The 12,654-nt window shown below is 47.0% G+C and overlaps 5 non-coding genes across 5 annotated transcripts; all 5 read left to right on the top strand.

Moving 5' to 3' along the window:
- The first annotated feature begins 370 nt into the window (after positions 1-370).
- On the top strand, positions 371-442 carry TRNAG-UCC (transfer RNA glycine (anticodon UCC)). Its single transcript has one exon. It is a non-coding gene; the product is annotated as a tRNA-Gly (tRNA).
- A 4,729-nt stretch (positions 443-5,171) lies between these two features.
- Positions 5,172-5,243, top strand: TRNAG-UCC (transfer RNA glycine (anticodon UCC)). Its single transcript has one exon. It is a non-coding gene; the product is annotated as a tRNA-Gly (tRNA).
- A 3,126-nt stretch (positions 5,244-8,369) lies between these two features.
- Positions 8,370-8,441, top strand: TRNAG-UCC (transfer RNA glycine (anticodon UCC)). The gene has a single exon. It is a non-coding gene; the product is annotated as a tRNA-Gly (tRNA).
- A 1,522-nt stretch (positions 8,442-9,963) lies between these two features.
- TRNAG-UCC (transfer RNA glycine (anticodon UCC)) lies at positions 9,964-10,035 on the top strand. Its single transcript has one exon. It is a non-coding gene; the product is annotated as a tRNA-Gly (tRNA).
- Positions 10,036-11,557: 1,522 nt separating this feature from the next.
- TRNAG-UCC (transfer RNA glycine (anticodon UCC)) lies at positions 11,558-11,629 on the top strand. Its single transcript has one exon. It is a non-coding gene; the product is annotated as a tRNA-Gly (tRNA).
- The last annotated feature ends 1,025 nt before the right edge of the window (positions 11,630-12,654 follow it).

Genomic DNA, 12,654 nt, shown 5'->3' with positions numbered 1-12,654 from the left:
ACCATTAAAGAAAGATGGGACCCTCGCACTTCTTTCTGAGCCTGCTTGGAACGTTATTATTCCCTTTTTTTGTCCTGCTATTATCAATCTCCTGTGAATTTCGTGGAGCTGTTTTCTTTCTCTACCCTGCTGTTTTTCCCTTGCTGCCAATATATGCTTATTTCAATGATTTGAACTGCTGCTTTCCCTTTCTCCTTTTCTGCGCAGCTTTTGCATTGGTTTCAATCTCCAGTTCCTTAGCAGTTGCAAGAACTTTTTTCCTGATTTTCATGTTGGTCTGTAAACCAAAAATACCTCTGATACTGGTGCAATATAGTCATTGAACTTAGGGTTGTGATGTCTAGAGTTTAAAAAAAACATATGCCATGGAGCGTTGGTGGTATAGTGGTGAGCATAGCTGCCTTCCAAGCAGTTGACCCGGGTTCAATTCCCGGCCAACGCAGTGCTAATATTTATACATTAAGCAAGCTGTAGCTATTCTAACGCAATATGTTAAAAATAAGAGAAATATCTTGACCAGATTACTCAGCTATTAGATAAATAATAAACAAAGACATAGGCAGGCATCCCAAAAGCCCCGTCTGCGACTTTCTATGTCCTGAAATTTTTATATTTTACAAACAGCAGTCACCACTCACAACTGCTGGTAAGAAATGGGCTGCAGGGGGGCAGGCAATGAAACGGCTAAGCCCTTCTGCCCGACCAGCCTTTAGAACTGCAGCATCTCTGCAGTAAAAAGTGTTTCAGGTCAATATCTCTCCCCTGGAAAAAATGTGCGAGACCCACCACCGATAAATGTGGCAAAAGTCCCCAACATTTTCTGCATATTTGTGCTCTTACCTGAAAGCAGCGCCACCTTGTAGTCATCGCAGGCAACTGCAGCATACAACCAAATTTATCCGAGAGCAAGGTGAAAGAAACCCAAGGGAACAGCCCCTTTCTGCAGCAGGAAGGTTGGCTGCTTCGAATGGACAGAACTTCCAGTCCTAAGTCCACTCACGTCCTGAACGCTCCCAAACGCTCATACCGGGCAAGCCCTCACCGGGTGCACCTCTGGCTCCCAGGTGAGGCCAAAACCTGAGCATGGTAGCGCAGGATCACAGAGATGGAGCGGGTGGGGGTGCTTCTGTCTTGACAAAGGCGTGACATGGCTAGTGACTGAGAGGGCCTTGACTTTCCCCTATGACTGACTGTGAGAGGGGAAGGCGAAGACTTTCTGCACCCAGCATGCCTTGTGACATTCTTAGGCAAATGAGGTGAGAGCCCTGCCAGAATAGCTCCAGCGATCCCATGCCACTCCTCTGAAGGCTCCTGATCTGCATAACCACAGCATTTTGAACAGGAAGCAGAGTGGCGCAGCGGAAGCGTGCTGGGCCCATAACCCAGAGGTCGATGGATTGAAACCATCCTCTACTAGCATGGATTGATTTTTTTTCTTGTGAGGACCACTCTCTCGTTTCCACGCTGCCAGAGCGGAAACAAGCAGGCTTGTGCCAGCTTTTTGTGGGAAGAGACTGCTCAACTATCGGTCTCTGCTCAAAGTCAGGGAGACAGATGGTCAGAGAATCAACCCTACACTTCAAAGGAAATGATGCACAGTTATGACCATTAACGAAAGATGGGACCCTCGCACTTCTTTCTGAGCCTGCTTGGAACGTTATTATTCCCTTTTTTTGTCCTGCTATTATCAATCTCCTGTGAATTTCGTGGAGCTGTTTTCTTTCTCTACCCTGCTGTTTTTCCCTTGCTGCCAATATATGCTTATTTCAATGATTTGAACTGCTGCTTTCCCTTTCTCCTTTTCTGCGCAGCTTTTGCATTGGTTTCAATCTCCAGTTCCTTAGCAGTTGCAAGAACTTTTTTCCTGATTTTCATGTTGGTCTGTAAACCAAAAATACCTCTGATACTGGTGCAATATAGTCATTGAACTCAGGGTTGTGATGTCTAGAGTTTAAAAAAAACACATGCCACGGAGCGTTGGTGGTATAGTGGTGAGCATAGCTGCCTTCCAAGCAGTTGACCCGTGTTCGATTCCCGGCCAACGCAGTGCTAATATTTATACATTAAGCAAGCTGTAGCTATTCTAACGCAATATGTTAAAAAAAAGAGAAATATCTTGACCAGATTACTCAGCTATTAGATAAATAATAAACAAAGACATAGGCAGGCATCCCAAAAGCTCTGTCTGCGACTTTCTATGTCCTGAAATTTTTATATTTTACAAACAGCAGTCACCACTCACAACTGCTGGTAATAAATGGGCTGCAGGGGGGCAGGCAATGAAACGGCTAAGCCCTTCTGCCCGACCAGCCTTTAGAACTGCAGCATCTCTGCAGTAAAATGTGTTTCAGGTCAATATCTCTCCCCTGGAAAAAATGTGCGAGACCCACCACCGATAAATGTGGTAAAAGTCCCCAACATTTTCTGCATATTTGTGCTCTTACCTGAAAGCAGCGCCACCTTGTAGTCATCGCAGGCAACTGCAGCATACAACCAAATTTATCCGAGAGCAAGGTGAACGAAACCCAAGGGAACAGCCCCTGTCTGCAGTAGGAAGGTTGGCTGCTTGGAATGGACAGAAATTCCAGTCCTAAGTCCACTCACGTCCCGAACGCTCCCAAACGCTCATACCAGGGAAGCCCTCACCGGGTGCACCTCTGGCTCCCAGGTAAGGCCAAAACCTGAGCATGGTAGCGCAGGATCACAGAGAAGGAGCGGGTGGGGGTGCTTCTGTCTTGACAAAGGCGTGACATGGCTAGTGACTGAGAGGGCCTTGACTTTCCCCTATGACTGACTGTGAGAGGGGAAGGCGAAGATTTTCTGCACCCAGCATGCCTTGTGACATTCTTAGGCAAATGAGGTGAGAGCCCTGCCAGAATAGCTCCAGCGATCCCATGCCACTCCTCTGAAGGCTCCTGATCAGCATAACCACAACATTTCGAATAGGAAGCAGAGTGGCGCAGCGGAAGCGTGCTGGGCCCATAACCCAGAGGTCGATGAATCGAAACCATCCTCTGCTAGCATGGATTGATTTTTTTTCTTGTGAGGACCACTCTCTCGTTTCCACGCTGCCAGAGCGGAAAACAGCAGGATTGTGCCAGCTTTTTGTGGGAAGAGACTGCTCAACTATCGGTCTCTGCTCAAAGTCAGGGAGACAGATGGTCAGAGAATCAACCCTACACTTCAAAGGAAATGATGCACAGTTATGACCATTAACGAAAGATGGGACCCTCGCACTTCTTTCTGAGCCTGCTTGGAACGTTATTATTCCCTTTTTTTGTCCTGCTATTATCAATCTCCTGTGAATTTCGTGGAGCTGTTTTCTTTCTCTACCCTGCTGTTTTTCCCTTGCTGCCAATATATGCTTATTTCAATGATTTGAACTGCTGCTTTCCCTTTCTCCTTTTCTGCGCAGCTTTTGCATTGGTTTCAATCTCCAGTTCCTTAGCAGTTGCAAGAAATTTTTTCCTGATTTTCATGTTGGTCTGTAAACCAAAAATACCTCTGATACTGGTGCAATATAGTCATTGAACTCAGGGTTGTGATGTCTAGAGCTTAAAAAAAACATATGCCACAGAGCGCTGGTGTATAGTGGTGAGCATAGCTGCCTTCCACGCAGTTGACCCGGGTTCGATTCCCGGCCAACGCAGTGCTAATATTTATACATTAAGCAAGCTGTAGCTATTCTAACGCAATATGTTAAAAAAAAGAGAAATATCTTGACCAGATTACTCAGCTATTAGATAAATAATAAACAAAGACATAGGCAGGCATCCCAAAAGCCCCGTCTGCGACTTTCTATGTCCTGAAATTTTTATATTTTACAAACAGCAGTCACCACTCACAACTGCTGGTAATAAATGGGCTGCAGGGGGGCAGGCAATGAAACGGCTAAGCCCTTCTGCCCGACCAGCCTTTAGAACTGCAGCATCTCTGCAGTAAAAAGTGTTTCAGGTCAATATCTCTCCCCTGGAAAAAATGTGCGAGACCCACCACCGATAAATGTGGCAAAAGTCCCCAACATTTTCTGCATATTTGTGCTCTTACCTGAAAGCAGCGCCACCTTGTAGTCATCGCAGGCAACTGCAGCATACAACCAAATTTATCCGAGAGCAAGGTGAAAGAAACCCAAGGGAACAGCCCCTGTCTGCAGCAGGAAGGTTGGCTGCTTTGAATGGACAGAACTTCCAGTCCTAAGTCCACTCACGTCCCGAACGCTCCTACCGGGCAAGCCCTCACCGGGTGCACCTCTGGCTCCCAGGTAAGGCCAAAACCTGAGCATGGTAGCGCAGGATCACAGAGAAGGAGCGGGTGGGGGTGCTTCTGTCTTGACAAAGGCGTGACATGGCTAGTGACTGAGAGGGCCTTGACTTTCCCCTATGACTGACTGTGAGAGGGGAAGGCGAAGATTTGCTGCACCCAGCATGCCTTGTGACATTCTTAGGCAAATGAGGTGAGAGCCCTGCCAGAATAGCTCCAGCGATCCCATGCTTCTCCTCTGAAGGCTCCTGATCTGCATAACCACATCATTTATAGCAGGAAGCAGAGTGGCGCAGCGGAAGCGTGCTGGGCCCATAACCCAGAGGTCGATGGATCGAAACCATCCTCTGCTATCATGGATTGATTTTTTTTCTTGTGAGGACCACTCTCTCGTTTCCACGCTGCCAGAGCGGAAAACAGCAGGCTTGTGCCAGCTTTTTGTGGGAAGAGACTGCTCAACTATCGGTCTCTGCTCAAAGTCAGGGAGACAGATTGTCAGAGAATCAACCCTACACTTCAAAGGAAATGATGCACAGTTATGACCATTAACGAAAGATGGGACCCTCGCACTTCTTTCTGAGCCTGCTTGGAACGTTATTATTCCCTTTTTTTGTCCTGCTATTATCAATCTCCTGTGAATTTCGTGGAGCTGTTTTCTTTCTCTACCCTGCTGTTTTTCCCTTGCTGCCAAAATATGCTTATTTCAATGATTTGAACTGCTGCTTTCCGTTTCTCCTTTTCTGCGCAGCTTTTGCATTGGTTTCAATCTCCAGTTCCTTAGCAGTTGCAAGAACTTTTTTACTGATTTTCATGTTGGTCTGTAAACCAAAAATACCTCTGATACTGGTGCAATATAGTCATTGAACTCAGGGTTGTGATGTCTAGAGTTTAAAAAAAACATATTTCACGGAGCGTTGGTGGTATAGTGGTGAGCATAGCTGCCTTCCAAGCAGTTGACCCGGGTTCGATTCCCGGCCAACGCAGTGCTAATATTTATACATTAAGCAAGCTGTAGCTATTCTAACGCAATATGTTAAAAAAAAGAGAAATATCTTGACCAGATTACTCAGCTATTAGATAAATAATAAACAAAGACATAGGCAGGCATCCCAAAAGCTCCGTCTGCGACTTTCTATGTCCTGAAATTTTTATATTTTACATACAGCAGTCACCACTCACAACTGCTGGTAATAAATGGGCTGCAGGGGGGCAGGCAATGAAACGGCTAAGCCCTTCTGCCCGACCAGCCTTTAGAACTGCAGCATCTCTGCAGTAAAAAGTGTTTCAGGTCAATATCTCTCCCCTGGAAAAAATGTGGGAGACCCACCACCGATAAATGTGGCAAAAGTCCCCAACATTTTATGCATATTTGTGCTCTTACCTGAAAGCAGCGCCACCTTTTAGTCATCGCAGGCAACTGCAGCATACAACCAAATTTATCCGAGAGCAAGGTGAAAGAAACCCAAGGGAACAGCCCCTGTCTGCAGCAGGAAAGTTGGCTGCTTCGAATGGACAGAACTTCCAGTCCTAAGTCCACTCACGTCCCGAACGCTCCCAAACGCTCATACCGGGCAAGCCCTCACTGGGTGCACCTCTGGCTCCCAGGTAAGGCCAAAACCTGAGCATGGTAGCGCAGGATCACAGAGAAGGAGCGGGTGGGGGTGCTTCTGTCTTGACAAAGGCGTGACATGGCTAGTGACTGAGAGGGCCTTGACTTTCCCCTATGACTGACTGTGAGAGGGTAAGGCGAAGATTTTCTGCACCCAGCATGCCTTGTGACATTCTTAGGCAAATGAGGTGAGAGCCCTGCCAGAATAGCTCCAGCGATCCCATGCCACTCCTCTGAAGGCTCCTGATCAGCATAACCACAGCATTTTGAACAGGAAGCAGAGTGGCGCAGCGGAAGCATGCTGGGCCCATAACCCAGAGGTTGATGGATCGAAACCATCCTCTGCTAGCATGGATTGATTTTTTTTCTTGTGAGGACCACTCTCTCGTTTCCACGCTGCCAGAGCGGAAAACAGCAGGCTTGTGCCAGCTTTTTGTGGGAAGAGACTGCTCAACTATCGGTCTCTGCTCAAAGTCAGGGAGACAGATGGTCAGAGAATCAACCCCACACTTCAAAGGAAATGATGCACAGTTATGACCATTAACGAAAGATGGGACCCTCGCACTTCTTTCTGAGCCTGCTTGGAACGTTATTATTCCCTTTTTTTGTCCTGCTATTATCAATCTCCTGTGAATTTCGTGGAGCTGTTTTCTTTCTCTACCCTGCTGTTTTTCCCTTGCTGCCAATATATGCTTATTTCAATGATTTGAACTGCTGCTTTCCCTTTCTCCTTTTCTGCGCAGCTTTTGCATTGGTTTCAATCTCCAGTTCCTTAGCAGTTGCAAGAACTTTTTTCCTGATTTTCATGTTGGTCTGTAAACCAAAAATACCTCTGATACTGGTGCAATATAGTCATTGAACTTAGGGTTGTGATGTCTAGAGTTTAAAAAAAACATATGCCACGGAGCGTTGGTGGTATAGTGGTGAGCATAGCTGCCTTCCAAGCTGTTGACCTGGGTTCGATTCCCGGCCAACGCAGTGCTAATATTTATACATTAAGCAAGCTGTAGCTATTCTAACGCAATATGTTAAAAAAAAGAGAAATATCTTGACCAGATTACTCAGCTATTAGATAAATAATAAACAAAGACATAGGCAGGCATCCCAAAAGCTCCGTCTGCGACTTTCTATGTCCTGAAATTTTTATATTTTACAAACAGCAGTCACCACTCACAACTGCTGGTAATAAATGGGCTGCAGGGGGGCAGGCAATGAAACGGCTAAGCCCTTCTGCCCGACCAGCCTTTAGAACTGCAGCATCTCTGCAGTAAAAAGTGTTTCAGGTCAATATCTCTCCCCTGGAAAAAATGTGCGAGACCCACCACCGATAAATGTGGTAAAAGTCCCCAACATTTTCTGCATATTTGTGCTCTTACCTGAAAGCAGTGCCACCTTGTAGTCATCGCAGGCAACTGCAGCATACAACCAAATTTATCCGAGAGCAAGGTGAAAGAAACCCAAGGGGACAGCCCCTGTCTGCAGCAGGAAGGTTGGCTGCTTTGAATGGACAGAACTTCCAGTCCTAAGTCCACTCACGTCCCGAACGCTCCTACCGGGCAAGCCCTCACCGGGTGCACCTCTGGCTCCCAGGTAAGGCCAAAACCTGAGCATGGTAGCGCAGGATCACAGAGAAGGAGCGGGTGGGGGTGCTTCTGTCTTGACAAAGGCGTGACATGGCTAGTGACTGAGAGGGCCTTGACTTTCCCCTATGACTGACTGTGAGAGGGGAAGGCGAAGATTTTCTGCACCCAGCATGCCTTGTGACATTCTTAGGCAAATGAGGTGAGAGCCCTGCCAGAATAGCTCCAGCGATCCCATGCCACTCCTCTGAAGGCTCCTGATCTGCATAACCACAGCATTTTGAGCAGGAAGCAGAGTGGCGCAGCGGAAGCGTGCTGGGCCCATAACCCAGAGGTCGATGGATCGAAACCATCCTCTGCTAGCATGGATTGATTTTTTTTCTTGTGAGGACCACTCTCTCATTTCCACGCTGCCAGAGCGGAAAACAGCAGGCTTGTGCCAGCTTTTTGTGGGAAGAGACTGCTCAACTATCGGTCTCTGCTCAAAGTCAGGGAGACAGATTGTCAGAGAATCAACCCTACACTTCAAAGGAAATGATGCACAGTTATGACCATTAACGAAAGATGGGACCCTCGCACTTCTTTCTGAGCCTGCTTGGAACGTTATTATTCCCTTTTTTTGTCCTGCTATTATCAATCTCCTGTGAATTTCGTGGAGCTGTTTTCTTTCTCTACCCTGCTGTTTTTCCCTTGCTGCCAATATATGCTTATTTCAATGATTTGAACTGCTGCTTTCCGTTTCTCCTTTTCTGCGCAGCTTTTGCATTGGTTTCAATCTCCAGTTCCTTAGCTGTTGCAAGAACTTTTTTACTGATTTTCATGTTGGTCTGTAAACCAAAAATACCTCTGATACTGGTGCAATATAGTCATTGAACTCAGGGTTGTGATGTCTAGAGTTTAAAAAAAACATATGCCACGGAGCGTTGGTGGTATAGTGGTGAGCATAGCTGCCTTCCAAGCAGTTGACCCGGGTTCGATTCCCGGCCAACGCAGTGCTAATATTTATACATTAAGCAAGCGGTAGCTATTCTAACGCAATATGTTAAAAAAAAGAGAAATATCTTGACCAGATTACTCAGTTATTAGATAAATAATAAACAAAGACATAGGCAGGCATCCCAAAAGCCCCGTCTGCGACTTTCTATGTCCTGAAATTTTTATATTTTACAAACAGCAGTCACCACTCACAACTGCTGGTAATAAATGGGCTGCAGGGGGGAAGGCAATGAAACGGCTAAGCCCTTCTGCCCGACCAGCCTTTAGAACTGCAGCATCTCTGCAGTAAAAAGTGTTTCAGGTCAATATCTCTCCCCTGGAAAAAATGTGCGAGACCCACCACCGATAAATGTGGCAAAAGTCCCCAACATTTTCTGCATATTTGTGCTCTTACCTGAAAGCAGCGCCACCTTGAAGTCATCGCAGGCAACTGCAGCATACAACCAAATTTATCCGAGAGCAAGGTGAAAGAAACCCAAGGGAACAGCCCCTGTCTGCAGCAGGAAGGTTGGCTGCTTTGAATGGACAGAACTTCCAGTCCTAAGTCCACTCACGTCCCGAACGCTCCTACCGGGCAAGCCCTCACCGGGTGCACCTCTGGCTCCCAGGTAAGGCCAAAACCTGAGCATGGTAGCGCAGGATCTTAGAGAAGGAGCGGGTGGGGGTGCTTCTGTCTTGACAAAGGCGTGACATGGCTAGTGACTGAGAGGGCCTTGACTTTCCCCTATGACTGACTGTGAGAGGGGAAGGCGAAGATTTTCTGCACCCAGCATGCCTTGTGACATTCTTAGGCAAATGAGGTGAGAGCCCTGCCAGAATAGCTCCAGCAATCCCATGCCACTCCTCTGAAGGCTCCTGATCTGCATAACCACAGCATTTTGAGCAGGAAGCAGAGTGGCGCAGCGGAAGCGTGCTGGGCCCATAACCCAGAGGTCGATGGATCGAAACCATCCTCTGCTAGCATGGATTGATTTTTTTTCTTGTGAGGACCACTCTCTCGTTTCCACGCTGCCAGAGCGGAAAACAGCAGGCTTGTGCCAGCTTTTTGTGGGAAGAGACTGCTCAACTATCGGTCTCTGCTCAAAGTCAGGGAGACAGATTGTCAGAGAATCAACCCTACACTTCAAAGGAAATGATGCACAGTTATGACCATTAACGAAAGATGGGACCCTCGCACTTCTTTCTGAGCCTGTTTGGAACGTTATTATTCCCTTTTTTTGTCCTGCTATTATCAATCTCCTGTGAATTTCGTGGAGCTGTTTTCTTTCTCTACCCTGCTGTTTTTCCCTTGCTGCCAATATATGCTTATTTCAATGATTTGAACTGCTGCTTTCCGTTTCTCCTTTTCTGCGCAGCTTTTGCATTGGTTTCAATCTCCAGTTCCTTAGCAGTTGCAAGAACTTTTTTACTGATTTTCATGTTGGTCTGTAAACCAAAAATACCTCTGATACTGGTGCAATATAGTCATTGAACTCAGGGTTGTGATGTCTAGAGTTTAAAAAAAACATATGCCATGGAGCGTTGGTGGTATAGTGGTGAGCATAGCTGCCTTCCAAGCAGTTGACCCGGGTTCGATTCCCGGCCAACGCAGTGCTAATATTTATACATTAAGCAAGCTGTAGCTATTCTAACGCAATATGTTAAAAAAAAGAGAAATATCTTGATCAGATTACTCAGCTATTAGATAAATAATAAACAAAGACATAGGCAGGCATCCCAAAAGCCCCGTCTGCGACTTTCTATGTCCTGAAATTTTTATATTTTACAAACAGCAGTCACCACTCACAACTGCTGGTAATAAATGGGCTGCAGGGGGGAAGGCAATGAAACGGCTAAGCCCTTCTGCCCGACCAGCCTTTAGAACTGCAGCATCTCTGCAGTAAAAAGTGTTTCAGGTCAATATCTCTCCCCTGGAAAAAATGTGCGAGGCCCACCACCGATAAATGTGGCAAAAGTCCCCAACATTTTCTGCATATTTGTGTTCTTACCTGAAAGCAGCGCCACCTTGTAGTCATCGCAGGCAACTGCAGCATTCAACCAAATTTATCCGAGAGCAAGGTGAAAGAAACCCAAGGGAACAGCCCCTGTCTGCAGCAGGAAGGTTGGCTGCTTTGAATGGACAGAACTTCCAGTCCTAAGTCCACTCACGTCCCGAACGCTCCTACCGGGCAAGCCCTCACCGGGTGCACCTCTGGCTCCCAGGTAAGGCCAAAACCTGAGCATGGTAGCGCAGGATCACAGAGAAGGAGCGGGTGGGGGTGCTTCTGTCTTGACAAAGGCGTGACATGGCTAGTGACTGAGAGGGCCTTGACTTTCCCCTATGACTGACTGTGAGAGGGGAAGGCGAAGATTTTCTGCACCCAGCATGCCTTGTGACATTCTTAGGCAAATGAGGTGAGAGCCCTGCCAGAATAGCTCCAGCGATCCCATGCCACTCCTCTGAAGGCTCCTGATCTGCATAACCACAGCATTTTGAGCAGGAAACAGAGTGGCGCAGCGGAAGCGTGCTGGGCCCATAACCCAGAGGTCGATGGATCGAAACCATCCTCTGCTAGCATGGATTGATTTTTTTTCTTGTGAGGACCACTCTCTCGTTTCCACGCTGCCAGAGCGGAAAACAGCAGGTTTGTGCCAGCTTTTTGTGGGAAGAGACTGCTCAACTATCGGTCTCTGCTCAAAGTCAGGGAGACAGATTGTCAGAGAATCAAACCTACACTTCAAAGGAAATGATGCACAGTTATGACCATTAACGAAAGATGGGACCCTCGCACTTCTTTCTGAGCCTGCTTGGAACGTTATTATTCCCTTTTTTTGTCCTGCTATTATCAATCTCCTGTGAATTTCGTGGAGCTGTTTTCTTTCTCTACCCTGCTGTTTTTCCCTTGCTGCCAATATATGCTTATTTCAATGATTTGAACTGCTGCTTTCCGTTTCTCCTTTTCTGCGCAGCTTTTGCATTGGTTTCAATCTCCAGTTCCTTAGCAGTTGCAAGAACTTTTTTACTGATTTTCATGTTGGTCTGTAAACCAAAAATACCTCTGATACTGGTGCAATATAGTTATTGAACTCAGGGTTGTGATGTCTAGAGTTTAAAAAAAACATATGCCATGGAGCGTTGGTGGTATAGTGGTGAGCATAGCTGCCTTCCAAGCAGTTGACCCGGGTTCGATTCCCGGCCAACGCAGTGCTAATATTTATACATTAAGCAAGCGGTAGCTATTCTAACGCAATATGTTAAAAAAAAGAGAAATAACTTGACCAGATTACTCAGCTATTAGATAAATAATAAACAAAGACATAGGCAGGCATCCCAAAAGCCCCGTCTGCGACTTTCTATGTCCTGAAATTTTTATATTTTACAAACAGCAGTCACCACTCACAACTGCTGGTAATAAATGGGCTGCAGGGGGGCAGGCAATGAAACGGCTAAGCCCTTCTGCCCGACCAGCCTTTAGAACTGCAGCATCTCTGCAGTAAAAAGTGTTTCAGGTCAATATCTCTCCCCTGGAAAAAATGTGCGAGACCCACCACCGATAAATGTGGCAAAAGTCCCCAACATTTTCTGCATATTTGTGCTCTTACCTGAAAGCAGCGCCACCTTTTAGTCATCGAAGGCAACTGCAGCATACAACCAAATTTATCCGAGAGCAAGGTAAAAGAAACCCAAGGGAACAGCCCCTGTCGGCAGCAGGAAGGTTGGCTGCTTTGAATGGACAGAACTTCCAGTCCTAAGTCCACTCACGTCTCGAACGCTCCTACCGGGCAAGCCCTCACCGGGTGCACCTCTGGCTCCCAGGTAAGGCCAAAACCTGAGCATGGTAGCGCAGGATCACAGAGAAGGAGCGGGTGGGGGTGCTTCTGTCTTGACAAAGGCGTGACATGGCTAGTGACTGAGAGGGCCTTGACTTTCCCCTATGACTGACTGTGAGAGGGGAAGGCGAAGATTTTCTGCACCCAGCATGCCTTGTGACATTCTTAGGCAAATGAGGTGATAGCCCTGCCAGAATAGCTCCAGCGATCCCATGCCACTCCTCTGAAGGCTCCTGATCTGCATAACCACAGCATTTTGAGCAGGAAGCAGAGTGGCGCAGCGGAAGCGTGCTGGGCCCATAACCCAGAGGTCGATGGATCGAAACCATCCTCTGCAGCATGGATTGAATATTTTTCTTGTGAGGACCACTCTCTCGTTTCCACGCTGCCAGAGCGGAA

Source organism: Pleurodeles waltl, unplaced genomic scaffold (assembly GCF_031143425.1).
Source record: "Pleurodeles waltl isolate 20211129_DDA unplaced genomic scaffold, aPleWal1.hap1.20221129 scaffold_69, whole genome shotgun sequence".
Taxonomy (NCBI): Eukaryota; Metazoa; Chordata; class Amphibia; order Caudata; family Salamandridae; genus Pleurodeles; species Pleurodeles waltl.
Note: the sequence above shows the minus strand (reverse complement) of the source record. Positions and strands in the feature narration are given on the sequence as shown.